At 48.2% G+C, this 13,300-nt stretch overlaps 1 protein-coding gene across 2 annotated transcripts in view; it reads left to right on the top strand.

The window, feature by feature from the left end:
- Positions 1-13,300, top strand: part of ARHGAP24 (Rho GTPase activating protein 24) — a 361,634-nt gene that overhangs the window by 38,705 nt on the left and 309,629 nt on the right. Inside the window, exon 2 of one of the 2 annotated variants that reach the window (XM_077300988.1) lies at positions 6,037-6,093. The exons of the other annotated variant lie outside the window; for it this stretch is intronic. The gene's annotated coding sequence lies outside the window, so the exon portion shown is untranslated. The remainder of the gene's footprint in view (positions 1-6,036; positions 6,094-13,300) is intronic. 2 annotated transcript variants of the gene reach the window in all.

Genomic DNA, 13,300 nt, shown 5'->3' with positions numbered 1-13,300 from the left:
CGCTCCCAACGGAAGACAACTGACCCTCTGGTTGAACAGGGGTAGGAGATGAAGGGAGGGACGGGATTAGTTGTACTGAATAAGAGGTCACCATCTGTACTGAATTGTTAAGGGATTTTTATGGGTTTTTATGGGGGTTTTATTGTTATTGTTTTGATCATTATTATGAGCCGCCCCGATCCGACTTGTCGGGAGGGGCGGGATAGAAATCAAATAATAAATAAATGAATAAATAAAATATTTTAAATTCATGTAGAAGTTATAAAGGTAAAGGTATCCCCTGTGCAAACACCGAGTCATGTCTGACCCTTGGGGTGACACCCTCTAGCGTTTTCGTGGCAGACTCAATACGGGGCGGTTTGCCAGTGCCTTCCCCAGTCATGACTGTTTACCCCCCAGCAAGCTGGGTACTCATTTTACCGACCTCGGAAGGATGGAAGGCTGAGTCAACCTTGAGCCGGCTGCTGGGATTGAACTCCCAGCCTCATGGGCAGAGCTTTCAGACTGCATGTCTGCTGCCTTACCACCCTGCGCCACAAGAGGCTCTTGTAGAAGTTATAGTTGTGCCCAATACAAAAGCTTTTAAAAATAACATTTTTTGGAGGAGCGTCTTATATCTGGGGTCATCTTGCTTTCAAGTAAAGATGGAGTCTCCCATCCAGTGCAGCTGATCCACCCACTGCTCATGCTGGCAGCCAACAATTCACGTCCAATAAACATATGAGGATGTCATATAGATTAAGTCAGGGGTAGTCAACCTGTGGTCCTCCAGATATCCATGGACTACAATTCCCATGAGCCCCTGCCAGCGAATGCTGGCAGGGGCTCATGAGAATTGTAGTCCATGAACATCTGGAGGACCACAGGTTGACTTGACTACCCCTGGGTTAAGTGATTCTTGCTCCCTGAGTCTACAAATGTTGATTCAGAAATCACTTTTGTTGAGATCAATAGGTCTTATTCCCCGGTAAATGTACATAGGTGTACCACCATAATAATTACATCTCCCTGCGTTTTCTGGTAGTTTCATTGGTGGTGGTGGGATGTCAGTGAAATCTGTCATTTTTTAGGAAAAAGGCTAAGGGAAAGAGAGGTATATAACTGTTAAATTCGTGGGTTCAGAGACCAGTTCATTTCAGCTCTTTATTGTGACCCCAGCTAGAGGGTACAAGGGGCAAAAACTGACCTGGAAACCCTACCAAGACCCCCCAACTTAAATACAGTGCAACATAATGGATCTTCCCACTGGTTCACGCTATTGGTCAGTTTATGTTCAAACTGACTGGATTCAGGAATTGGGATCTAGCCACCCCATTGGCTGATTGAATGCCGGGTTACGGTCCTGCCTCGGATCTTGAGCTCGGTCCTTGGCAGGTCTGCAAACACGACAATAGCCTTGCTAAATTGGTACAGTTTTGTACTGCAGATTGAAATCCGTTTAACTTAAATGAGGTTTTATGTTGTATTTTAGAACATCCTGCAATATTATGCGATTTTAAATTATGTTGTCAGCTGCCCCAAGTCGGTTGAGACAGGGCAGAATAAAAGTCTATTGAATAAATAAAACAAATAAATATGTATATACCATTCCTCCCCTTAACACAGCTATTGTGGCTTTCCTTTTTTGCTGCCCAATTTTAGCATTCCTGGCAGATTTGCATGTCGATTTGTTCCTGAGCTTTACAAATGTATTTGGTTCGTGTGCCCAGGAGGCACTTGAGTTACCACATGCCCAACACATGTGAATGTCATGAAACCAGCACATCTCCAGAGGTGTCTTCTCTGTCTCCCCATTAGGAACCTCCAGAATCCATGTTGCCCTTTTCTTCTTTCTGACGGGTCTTTGCTGTCTTTATGGAGGAAGTTCTGCAGTGCCCCTTGTTTCTTTCTGCGTAATTGCAATACTCCCTGGAGTGGCCTTGCTTTCAAGCAGCCCATTCCCTATCATTTTAAACAAGACACTTTTGTGCATTCATGCGGCTTTCCCACTCAAACAGAGAAGGAAAAGGACGGCGGTAGGGGAAACGAGAAGAAAAGAACTTGTTTCATGCTCATCGCCCGTTGCCGTGATCCGTAACCCGGAGGTTTCCTTCCTGATTCCCTCCACCTCATCAGAGCTGCCTTGCTCCATGCGGTTGGAGGTCTGCTCACCCCACTTGCGGAATGTTTCTGTTAGTTATGTCAGTTTGGCGAGGCCTCCCTCGGAGACTGTTGTTGGCAGCAAACCAAGCCTAAGGCAAGTGGAGGGATCCAGCTGTGCCTTTTGCATTTCATTATGTAGATTCCGCCCTTCCCCATGCATTCATTCATACTTTTTTCTCCTCTCTCTGTCACTGACCTCCGAGTTGCTAAAATCTTCGCCAAACCTAACCCGATGTAGGCATTTTGTTAGAATTTGCAAGCTCTGCAATCTACACAAGTTAAAGGCACGAGAAGGATATCCTACAGCAAGGGTAGTCAACCTGTGGTCCTCCAGATGTCCATGGACTACAATCCCCATGAGCCCCTGCCAGCATTTGCTGGCAGGGGCTCATGGGAATTGTAGTCCATGGACATCTGGAGGACCACAGGTTGACTACCCTTGTCCTACAGAGTGCATGGGAGGAGGCATGAACCGAATGCACTTAGATTAGGCAGTTCCTGGTATTTTCAAAGAATCTCCTCCTGTGTCCAGATTGGGTTGATTGGAGACTTCCTGCTTCTGAGAGCACACTTCCTTCTGCTTTCCCTCCAGAACAAGTCACTCAGACTTTTAAGAATTTTTGTCGCCTCTATTTTTTAAAAAGCGGTTTCTCTTCTCAGCAAAGCTATTTATAAGTATGAACTAGGGCAGGGGTTCTCAACCTTCCTAATGTCGCGACACTTTAATACAGTTCCTCATGTTATGGTGACCCCCCAACCATAAAATTATGAAAGTTTCTTTCACAGAAATTAAACCAAAACTGACCAATGGCATGAAGATCCATCGTTCATGATTGTATATAAATCAAACCCCTTTTTTTCCCCAGGGGTTTCTCAGTTCAGTTCTGCCTCTTGTCCCACCATGCTGATCTCTCAGCAACAGTGGTGGCACCTCCCCTCCCCGGCCAAGTTGTTCACCCTACCACGACCCCTGGGAAAAGGGCAGTCAACCTGTGGTCCTCCAGATGTTCATGGACCCCAAAAGGGGTCCCAACCCCCAGGTTGAGAACCACTGAACTAGAGGGACTGTCAGTGGGACGCTGGCCTAGGCCTCCGCTTGGTGAATGTTAGTTCCCCCACCCACCCTTGGCCAGTTCCCAGAAGCCACATGGCAACTAGAGTGACAGCTGTGGGTTGGGAAATCCTGGAGAACACTTCAGGTATCAGGGAGTAGGGGGTAAGATACTGGGAGGGGGTGGACACTGGCAGGGGATTGTCAAATCTAGATTCCAAAATCATTAGAGATTTGAGGCTGGATCCTGGGGAGGGCAGGGTCCTGGGGAAGGAGCTCAGCGTAGTATAATGCAATATAGTCCACACTCCAAAACAGCTGATTTCTCCAGGGGAACTGATTTATAGAGCCTGGAAATCAGTCATGATAGTAGATCTCCAGGCCTGACCTGGAAGTTGGCAACCCTACCGCAGGGTATGCCCCATGGCCCACTCTCCAAAGCAGCCATTTTCTCGGTAGCCTGTGGCACGCTTATAAATATAATAAATAAATAATTCTAGGTGGGCTCAGTTATAATTCTAGGAGGTCTCCAGGCTTGACCTGGAAGTTGGCAACCCACTCTAACAGGCTGCACTGTTTCCTTAAAGAGGCAGGATCGTGTCCCTGGAATCTTCCGCAGCATTCTAAGCCTACGGTAACAATTGAAGGCCTCCATAAATCCATAACTGCAATTGTTATTGCAGTGCATTGGTTCTAAATATAAAAAGGGCAGGGGAAAAACAAATAAAAAATCCAGGAAGAGAAAAATAGTTTTTGACCTCTCCCTAGTCAGCTTCCTGCCCTAGCAAAATATCGGCGGCAAGCCGTGGGGGAAAAGCAACTCTGCAAGTGGCTAATGACACCGTTTTTAAAAGGATCACTGCAAGCTCAGTGGCTTGTGTTTGGAGCAGAAACCAAGCTTTCTCAGCCTCACCCACCTCACAGGGTGTCTGTTGTGGGGAGAGGAAAGGGAAGGCGACTGTAAGTCACTTTGAGACTCCTTTGGGTAGAGAAAAGCAGCATATAAGAACCAACTCTCCTTCTTCTTCAGTAATATCAGGGCTCTCTCAGCCTCACCCACCTCACAGGGTGTCTGTTGTGGGGAGAGGAAGGAGAAGGCGACTGTAAGTCACTTTGAGACTCCTTTGGGTAGAGGAAAGCGACATATAAGAACCAACTCTCCTTCTTCTTCAGTAATATCAGGGCTCTCTCAGCCTCACCCACCTCACAGGGTGTCTGTTGTGGGGAGAGGAAGGAGAAGGCGACTGTAAGTCACTTTGAGACTCCTTTGGGTAGAGGAAAGCGACATATAAGAACCAACTCTCCTTCTTCTTCAGTAATATCAGGGCTCTCTCAGCCTCACCCACCTCACAGGGTGTCTGTTGTGGGGAGAGGAAGGAGAAGGTGACTGTAAGTCACTTTGAGACTCCTTTGGGTAGAGGAAAGCGGCATATAAGAACCAACTCTCCTTCTTCTTCAGTAATATCAGGGCTCTCTCAGCCTCACCCACCTCACAGGGTGTCTGTTGTGGGGAGAGGAAGGAGAAGGCGACTGTAAGTCACTTTGAGACTCCTTTGGGTAGAGGAAAGCGGCATATAAGAACCAACTCTCCTTCTTCTTCAGTAATATCAGGGCTCTCTCAGCCCCACCCACCTCACAGGGTGTCTGTTGTGGGGAGAGGAAGGAGAAGGCGACTGTAAGTCACTTTGAGACTCCTTTGGGTAGAGGAAAGCGGCATATAAGAACCAACTCTCCTTCTTCTTCAGTAATATCAGGGCTCTCTCAGCCTCACCCACCTCACATGGTGTCTGTTGTGGGGAGAGGAAAGGGAAGGCGACTGTAAGCCACTTTGAGATTCCTTTGGGTAGAGGAAAGCGGCATATAAGAACCTTCTTCTTCTTCTTCTTCTTCTTCTTCTTCTTCTTCTTCTTCTTCTTCTTCTTCTTCTTCTTCTTCTTCTTCTTCTTCTTCTTCTTCTTCTTCTTCTTCTTCTTCTTCTTCTTCTTCTTCTTCTTCTTCTTCACCGTGAAGCCCTAATGAAGCCGGGTCTTTTATAGGGCCAAGAGCAGAGTCCTGGGGGCACCCGATCTCTCTCCGAGGGCTTATAGGTCTCCATCTGAGAAAGCGTGCAGGACCCCAGGAAATAACAATTAGTACTGTGAAGCACATGAAAGGGTGTCATGCCAGGTGTAGATTCTGGAAGCCTTCAGCACCTGGGGGAGGGAAACCTGAGTTGCTCTGAGGGAGAAAAAACATTTTTTTAAGGCAAAGTTTCTGAGCAGAGCCAGTTAACCGGAGACCAGCAAATGTGAGCAGGCCGGCGTGACTGAGGGTGCCTGTGGTTCAGGGTGCCTCGGATACCTGAGGCGTGAGCTCTTGGGCTAAGAAGGGATTCTCTCCAAGTTCCCCAGCAGTGCCGCTTGCCTGCTGTGGAGCTGCCAACTGCAGAGTGAAATCCGAAACCCACTTCCAATTCCTGAGGGCCGGCCTTGTGCGCTTCCTCAGCCTCTCGCGCTGTGTATTTACACATTTTGTACACAGTCGCCTGGTTTAAATTCTAGGGCTTGCTCCTCGGACAAGGACAGCCCTGTGCCGGTTGTGTGCCTTGTGGCGGAGGCGGCCGCGGTCCCCTGCAAGCTTACGGATGGCATTGGCATTCCTCAGGAAGGGGGGGGGGAAATAACCCACCCAGCGTTGTTACGCCGGTGACAGTTTAATTTGGTCTGTCTGCGTTTCCTTTTTGAAACCGCCTGGCTGAAGCTGCGGAGACGTTCTCGGATCTGAAGCGCTCCCCCTTGAACTGTGGAAAGTACAGGGCTTTTTTTTTTCTCTCTGATTTTTACCCCTTCTATATTTGCTTACAGCGGAGTGTCACGTTGGAAGTGTCTCTGGTGCGGATCCTGGCTGCTTCTGGAAACAGGGTAGGTTGTATTTGGGGGTGGGGATGTGCCCCAGTGACAAAACCGTGGCAAAGGGAAATGCTATTCCAGGGGTAGTCAAACTGCGGGCCTCCAGATGTCCATGGACTACAATTCCCATGAGCCCCTGGCAGGGGCTCATGGGAATTGTAGTCCATGGACATCTGGAGGCCCGCAGTTTGACTACCCCTGTGGGTCCAGCTTTCTTACCATAACCCAGGAGAGAGCAGCAACAGCTATCTTGTGGGACCGTTTTAATCCTGGAAAAGTCCGGGAAGCAGCATACAAGATTTTGTTCTGGGATGTCCGCTCCAGCTAGGGACCCGGTAGCCGCGCACCTCACCTTTTTGCTGTGCCGGAGTTTAAAAATAGAACGCACATTTAAAGTAGGAGGGAAAATCTATATAATCTTTATGCATCCTGAACTTCCTGTATTAATGCTCCGCATTAGATTTCTGATAGCTTTTTTAATGTGTGTTCTTACTCAAACGGAAGACTTTCTTAGATAACAGAGATCGCTCGGATATACTTTCTAATAAGCTCTTTTGATTGTAATCGTAGGAGACCTGAGGAATCTGAAACGATGGTGTTTTTCAATAGGAGAACTATTGTGGTTACTTTTAATGACATTTCGGGGTGGGTGTGGAAGGATTCAATTTCCAAAATAACTGCAGTACAATGCGGGTTACGGATTTGTTAGCTTTAAAATCCCCCCTCCCCCCCCAAATGGATATTCTGAGATGCTGATAGGAATTAAATATATAGCAATTTTTTTTGGGGGGGGGGTCCTTTCAGACAACTGAAAAGATTTCCCCGTGCCATTATATCTCTTGGACATTCATGGGTTCACACCGTCTAACCTGCATTTCCTCTGCCACACTCTGGCACGAGTGTTTTCTTTTTTGTGTGTGTGTTTGTGTGTCTTTATTTTTCTCATCTCACAGAGAAGTGCAATGCATGCTAGGAAAAGGCAGAGCAATCTGCCAATGAATGGGACGAGTTAATTAGAATCTTGTGATGTTTACAGATAAGCACACGGCGTTATCAAAAGGTGGGATGTAAAACTCGTACGCAAATAGATGAAGCGCATGTCCTGACATCGCTTCCCGCAACCTTAGCTGCTCTTGCAAAAATACGGCGGGGAGATGGAACGCCGGAAAAGTTCTAGAGCAGGGCATTCTCCTCTTCCTTCTGGGATGCTCTTGTATGGATTGGAGAGAGTTGAGTGTGTCAGTTATGCACCACGGAGCAGTTGTTAGCCATATACCGATTAGCCAAGACTGTTATGCTCTGCTGTACAGTGCATTCTCAAGGCTGCGGAGACATAATGTCGGCCCCCAAAGACTTGCTTTCCACCCTACCTTCCCTATTCAGAAGAATACACAAGAGGTTTGCGTACAGAGAAGATGCTTGATTTGATTAGCTATGCTGCTACTGCCTCCCTCCTGCCTCCAGCACTACTTCCCCCAACCCCTCAAATCTGGGCCTCAACACTTGCAATAGCCAGCTTGGTGTAGTGGTTAGGAGTGCAGACTTCTAATCTGGCGAGCTGGGTTTGATTCCCTGCTCCTCCTCCACATGCAGCCAGCAGGGTGACCTTGGGCTCGCCACAGCACAGATGTAGCTGTTTTGACAGTAATATCAGGGCTCTCTCAGCCTCATCTCCCTCACAGGGTATCTGTTGTGGGGAGAGGAAAGGGAAGGCAAATGTAAGCCACTTTGAGACCCCTTCAGGTACAGAAAAGTGGCATATAAGAACCAACTCTTCTTCTTCTTAATAGACCCTATGGAAGTAGCAACAACCATATTGGGTGGCGAGGGAGCCAGAAGCGAGACAGCGAGTGGGAAAGAGAGCAGTCCTGGAAGGCAGCTTAAAGTTCAGAGGAACTTTAAGCAGTGGGTGCAGGAAGGGCAGGTGGGGAGGGGGTTAGGGCTAAGAGCCAAGAGAGCACATGGCTGCCCAGTTTAGCTCTCGTGTTTTTAAGAGTTGCAAAGAAAGGAGAACTCGGCTGTTGTGGCAGCTGCTACTACGGCAGCATTGTGACTCATCAGTCACAGGGAGGGACTTGAAGACCAAAAGGCAGTGCTGTAGTTCACTTATTGATATGAACTTGTCCCCCAATGTTTTGGTTTCAAGTGTCTTATAAGCTGTAGATTCATCCCTGACATTGGACTTCTTCTAAGCCTGTATGCTGCTTTCTTTCTTTCTTTCTTTCTTTCTTTCTTTCTTTCTTTCTTTCTTTCTTTCTTTCTTTCTTTCTTTCTTTCTTTCTTTCTTTCTTTCTTTCTTTCTTTCTTTCTTTCTTTCTTTCTTTCTTTCTTTCTTTCATTTGTCCGGTGTAGTTTTTGAACTGTCTTTACAGGGAGTACAGAACAGATTTCTTCCTTAGCCTTCCCTGAAGATTTCCCCGGTGTGAACCCACCATCCATTTCTTGGAGGGTGTACCTCTGGGTGGACCTTTCCGTATTAGCCAGTTTCTTCCCCCATTCTCCCTCTTCTGGATGTTCAACATCGAAGGCGGTGGTGGAAAGGCAGAATTAGGCAATAGTTTCACAGTATATACTGCTGTGGGTGGCTCCCGCAAGCCCAATCGTGTCCGATCTCAAAAGCTAAGCAGGGTTGACCCTGGTTCATGCTTGGATGGGGGACCACCAAAGAGGCAGTGGTAAGACTTGAAATACGCAGTGGCAGGAATGGCAATCCACCTCCCTTCCAGTCTTGCCTTGAAAAGCCTATGGGGTTGCCATAGGTCGGCTGCCAATTGATGGCACTTTCCATCAGAATCATAGGAAACCCCTATGGTGGAAAGACACTACTAGCCTATGGTGAAATGCTAGGGGTTCATGGGAATTGTAGTCCATGGACATCTGGAAAGCCACAATTTGGACACCTTCTGTAGGGTTAAGAGCCTCTTGTGGCACAGAGTGGTAAGGCAGCAGACATGCAGTCTGAAAACTCTGCCCATGAGGCTGGGAGTTCAATCCCAGCAGCCGGCTCAAGGTTGACTCAGCCTTCCATCCTTCCGAGGTCGGTAAAATGAGTACCCATCTTGCTGGGGGGTAAACGGTAACGACTGGGGAAGGCACTGGCAAACCACCCCGTATTGAGTCTGTCATGAAAACGCTAGAGGGCGTCACCCCAAGGGTCAGACATGACCCGGTGCTTGCACAGGGGATACCTTTACCTTTACTTTACTGTAGGGTTTTCAAGGCACGAGAGGAACAGAGGTAGCTTGCCGTTGACCTCTTCCTTGTAGCAACCCTGGACTTCCCTGGCCTCCCATCCAAATACTAACAAGGGCCAACCAGCTTAGCTTCTGAGATCCAATGAGATCGGTTTAGCCTGGGCTACACAGGTGAGGGCACACAATATCTACACCTGGGGGTATTTTCAGTGGTATCCTGAAAACGGTTACACTTTGGCAAGCCCATTGACTTCACTGTCCATTTGCTAGTTCTCCCATCTAGTGCTGCTTGCTTCAACCTTTAAAACGGAATGAATTCTTCTTCATCGACTGCCGGTATGTTTTACACCTGTGTCAGGGCTTGGTAGTTGCCTAGAGCCTAGCATGTGGGCTTTCAACAGAGACAGGCCCCTGGTGACACTGGCACAGTGAATTGCCGCATAAAGATTTTGTAATTCACAGGCAGTCCCGGACGACAGCTACGTGCATTATGCATACAGGTAGAGCATCTGCAGTCCTGAGGACGGAAAGCACGGCAGGACTCCAATTAGTGAAAAATAATTGGGGAAGTGGCCCTTTGAAGATGGATCCTCGATTCCCTCAAATGGCCCCAAAGCTGTGTCCTGTGGCTTGGCTCTTCCCATCCGTAAGACCCGAAACATACCTCGGATCCCAGACTTTTGAACATACAAAGCAGCCCTGCACTGATTGCCTTGGTAGGACCACCACAGCTGTGCCATCCCCCACCAGCCGTTTTGTTGGCTATGAGCCAATGTCCATCCATCTCCATATCAGTACAATACCGTGGCCGGTTTCCTTTTCCACTGCCAGGGTGGTTCGCTGCCGCTTCTCTAGTGGATTGCAACTGCAGCAGAATAGCAAAGGGAAGAGGAGGACGGAATGCCACAGTTCAGCTATTAGCAGGAACTAAACGTAGAGTGCATATCATGTCCATTCTGTGGATGTTCCATCAGCTGCTCCGTTTAAAGCAGGGGTAGTCAACCTGTGGTCCTCCAGATGTCCATGGACTACAATTCCCATGAGCCCCTGCCAGCATTTGGTGGCAGGGGCTCATGGGAATTGTAGTCCATGGACATCTGGAGGACCACAGGTTGGCCACCCCTGCTTTAAAGTATTGACACCTACGTAGCCCTCCTTGGCCTTGGCTGGTCTTGTTTGTGGGACCACCCGTCTCCTTATGCCCTACCGCAGGGGTAGTCAGCCTGTGGTCCTCCAGATGTCCATGGACTACAATTCCCATGAGCCCCTGCCAGCAAATGCTGGCAGGGGCTCATGGGAATTGTAGTCCATGAACATCTGGAGGACTACAGGTTGACTGCCCCTGCCCTACCGCACCAACTTTGCTCATGTCCACAGGGGCTTCTGCAGGGGCCAGCCTGCCAATGGGCAAGGGCACCGAGTGCCAGGACACGTGCTGTCTCCACGGTGCCTCCCACCTTGTGGAATGTCCGTCCCAAGGAGGTCAGGAAAGCTCCTGTTCCCCTGGCCTTCCTCCAACTCTGCAAAACCGAACTTTGCAAGAGGGCATTTCGGAGTAGATAACAGGATTGCACTGTGCAAAACGGGTTGCAGACTTACTTGGTTAAGTGACTGGGCCGGTGGTCTGTCCTGCCATATAAACTCTGCACTGCTTAATTTGTCGGGTTAGTGCTTAGGCTCTGCTTTGGTTTCTTTCTGGCAGCTCCAAACTCCTAAAATCCTAATGCATTGCTGACTGAAGGGGCCATTTTGTTAACTGTACTGACTCACTATGTGTAATCCTCCTTGAGTCACCCAGAAATAGGGGGACCATTAATAACGAAAACAAATAAAAAGCAGCGAGGGACAGACTGTCAGCATCTGCCAGTTTGCCAGCCTCCTGCCATGGTCATTTGACTTTGTCCTTTGCCAGGCATCAGTGCCATATTGATAGTCGCTTGTTGATGCCAGCTGTCACTGTATTGCCATTGGTAAATGGGTGGGGGGAAGTCCGTCAACTGACTGTCAAATGATTGAGTGGGCCTGGGAAAGTCTAGAAGGAGAAGAGCTGGTTTTTATACCCCGCTTTTCACTACCCGAAGGAGTCTCAAAGCGGCTTCCGTTCCTCTCCCCACAACAGACACCCTGTGAGGTAGGTGAGGCTGACAGAGCCCTGATAGGACTGCTGTATGAGAACAGCACTATCAGGACTGTGACTACCCCAGGGTCACCCAGATAGCTGCATGTGGAGGAGTGGAGAATCAAACCCGACTCGGCAGATTAGAAGCTGCTGCTCTTAACTGCATCTTTCTTGTTTTGTGCAGTCTGATTGTCAATTTTTGCTTCACACGAGGGAATCATGGGAGCGGGAAACTTGAGCGTTATTGCTGGGACTAGCCTTGGATCAGCCCTGTATGATTGATGTAGTGTGCATTTGATTACAAGACCAATGACTGCCCTTTCCCCTGGGAACAGGGGGAATCCAGATTTTCATTGTTGGGGCGTTTCCACGTGTGTCTGGGAGTGGGCTTTTGGGAGTTATATTGATCAGGGTATTGCCTATCAACTTAGTTTCAGCAAGAATGATCATGAGCTTCATACTGCTACCTCAATAAACTGCATTTGCTGTCAATGCCAAGTGTGTTCACTGAGAAATCAACTTCACATACCTGTGAAGAAGAGGCAGAAAAAGTTTCTCCAACATTCTTAGATGGAAGTCTTAGCCCTCTTTCCAAAGGGAGCTTAAACCCCCCAAAATTTGTTGGTCTCTTAAAGTGCTAAAGGTAAAGGTATCCCCTGTGCAAGCACCAAGTCATGTCTGACCCTTGGGGTGACGCCCTCCAGCGTTTTCATGGCAGACTCAATACGGGGTGGCTTGCCAGTGCCTTCCCCAGTCATGACCGTTTACCCCCCAGCAAGCAAGCTGGGTACTCATTTTACCGACCTCAGAAGGACGGAAGGCTGAGTCAACCTTGAGCCAGCTGCTGGGATTGGACTCCCAGCCTCATGGGCAGAGCTTTCAGACAACATTTCTGCTGCCTTACCACTCTGCGCCACAAGAGGCTCTTGTCTTGAACTGCTACTGGACTTGAATACAGGAAGTTGCATTCCTTATTTTTAAAAGATGATCTCCACGGGATATTGTAGATGAGAAACCCTGGGGTTGGTTGTTCATTAATCTCTTGGAGAAACAGGCATTTGTCATGAGAACAACTGCGGGAAAACTCTCCTTATGTAAACATTTTCATTTCCCAGATTTTTGAGCCTCGCTGACAATTAAACTAAATAAAAACAGGAGCAGCTGAAAATCACATTCAGCTAAACACATGAAACCTTTTGTTTTGTTCGGCTAACAAACAGAGGAGAGAGAAACCAGTGAGGGGGAGAGGGAGGGTATCCTTGCAAGAAGAACCCTTTAACAAAACCGTACCTTCCCGAACAACCGAAGCAAACAGTCATCCTGCGGAAACCTCCTTGGCTTTACATAAACCCATTTACATAAATGCAGCTTCCTTCCAGGGCTTTTTTGTTTGTTGTGGGTTTGATGTGAGGAAAGGGGAAGTGGTTCCCAGCAGGTGGCACAAACAGATTTGCATGCTAGGACTCCAAGTCTCTTTCTAGAAGCATCCACCCCCCTCTTTCCTTCTCCTCCTTCCTGTGACCTGTTTGAGATTCTGAGGTACACCTTTATCCCCCTAGCTATTTGCATAGTGGTTCGGGCTTCCCCCCTTCCTTGTGACACTGTTTTGGTGCATACCACACTTGGCCTTCTTCCCATGCTTCTAGTTGGTATCTCAGTATCATAAACTTGGCTTTGCACCTGTGTGCGATGTCCTTTAAATGTTGTCCTTGCTGCTGTGTGGGGAAACCACTCATGGATAAACAGCTCCCACGTGTGTCAGAGAGCATTTAAATCAGGGGTAGTCAACCTGTGGTCCTCCAGATGTCCATGGACTACAATTCTCATGAGCCCCTGCCAGCATTTGCTGGCAGGGGCTCCTGGGAATTGTAGTCCATGGACATCTGGAGGACCACAGGTTGACTAC

This window comes from Paroedura picta, chromosome 10 (assembly GCF_049243985.1).
Source record: "Paroedura picta isolate Pp20150507F chromosome 10, Ppicta_v3.0, whole genome shotgun sequence".
NCBI lineage: Eukaryota > Metazoa > Chordata > Lepidosauria > Squamata > Gekkonidae > Paroedura > Paroedura picta.
Note: the sequence above shows the minus strand (reverse complement) of the source record. Positions and strands in the feature narration are given on the sequence as shown.